The sequence below is a fragment of the Podarcis raffonei genome, chromosome 17 (genome assembly GCF_027172205.1).
Source record: "Podarcis raffonei isolate rPodRaf1 chromosome 17, rPodRaf1.pri, whole genome shotgun sequence".
Classification (NCBI taxonomy): Eukaryota; Metazoa; Chordata; class Lepidosauria; order Squamata; family Lacertidae; genus Podarcis; species Podarcis raffonei.
Window position 1 is genome coordinate 3,454,054 of NC_070618.1, and position 1,898 is coordinate 3,455,951.

Here is a 1,898-nt window from a genome sequence, read left to right on the forward strand (position 1 = left end):
AATAAATGTTGGAAATGTAAAGAAAAAGAGGGGACATTTTATCATATGTGGTGGGAATGTAAGAAAGTGAAAAGTTTCTGGGAGATGATATATAATGAATTGAAAAAGATGTTAAAATATACATTTGCAAAGAAACCAGAGGCTTTTCTCTTAGGAATAGTAAGTAATGAAATAAACAGAAAGGACTGTAAACTTTTCCAATATGCAGTAACAGCAGCAAGAATATTATTGGCTCAAAAATTGAAACAGGAGGAGTTGCTGACGCTTGAAGAATGGAGAATGAAACTGACAGACTATGCAGAACTGGATAAATTAACTGGGAAGATCAGATATCTACGAGACCAAAAGTTCATCGAGGACTGGGGAAAATTTGTAGAGTATCTGAAAAGTACATGTGATGAGCAAACAATGCTGGTGGGGTTTCAAGAAGCTTTGTGAAACTTGAGGAGTATTGTCAAAAAGAAATTTGATTGGGAGGGTATGTTTTAAGGCAATACTAAACTAAGGAAATGCGTAATTAAAAATTAAATATGGATGATTGGCAGAGAAGCTGAAGGAAGTCAGAAAGAGATAATTTGTGGAAAATTTGGATATGGATGATATGTATATTTGCATTGAAAATCAATAAAAAAATATACAGAAAAACAGAAAAACAAAAAACATTCTGATTGTAATCAAATTTGTTAACTTTCCTTAACATTCTAGATCTCATTTATTTAATTAAATCCTAATTTAATCGTAGGCCTAATTAGTACTTTCAAGTAATTTCTAGTCTTTAATATTACAATATTTATTCAAATAGTCTTCAAATTTCTTCCAATCTTCTTGAAATTCCTCTTCTTTCTGGTCGTGGACTCTTCCAGTGAGGTCAGCTCACTGATAGTGCTGGCCCAGTGCCATCACCGGAAAAAAACCCTTTCCCTGCCACATCTCTTTCAAAAGGAAAAGGCTAGGAGATCATCCTTCATTAGGCTAATGGCTTTCTAATAGTTCCAGAATGATCCACTGATGGTTTCATCAATTAAAGCTAATGACAGGAGAGTTCAGAAGGTAACCCTCCCCAGCTGCTATTTGCCCCAAGAGAGTATGTCTAGGACTTACCAGTACCTGAATTATACTTGTATGTCTTGAAGTGCAGGTCAAATAATAGGAAGTGTGTGTGTGTGATTTTCACTTTGCAGGGAAAAAGGTCTCTGGTATGGCTGCTCTGGTAAAATGCAGAGCAGCTGCTATCAAGTAAAATCAAGATGGTAGATCCTCTCCGTATAGTTATAGGTCCGTATAGTTAAAGCTATGATTTTCCCAGTAGTGATGTATGGAAGTGAGAGCTGGACCATCAAGAAGGCTGATCGCCGAAGAATTGATGCTTTTGAATTCTGGTGCTGGAGGAGACTCTTGAGAGTCCCATGGACTGCAAGAAGATCAAACCTCTCCATTCTGAAGGAAATCAGCCCTGAGTGCTCACTGGAAGGACAGATCCTGAAGCTGAGGCTCCAAGACTTTGGCCACCTCATGAGAAGAGAAGACTCCCTGGAAAAGACCCTGATGTTGGGAAAGATGGAGGGCACAAGGAGAAGGGGACGACAGAGGACGAGATGGTGGGACAGTGTTCTCGAAGCTACCAGCATGAGTTTGACCAAACTGCGAGAGACAGTGGAAGACAGGAGGGCCTGGCGTGCTCTGGTCCAGGGGGTCACAAAGAGTCGGACACGACTAAACGACTAAACCACCACCACCACAACAAGATCCTCTCACCAATTTCCCATGTCACGTGGTCCTGAGGAATACCTACCAAGGCAACAGGTCCCAGAGAGCTTTTAATCCTGTTGCTTCAAAGCAGTGGGCAATGCTATGTGTAAAATTCAAACTTTAATAAACACACTATGTATTTTGTAGTT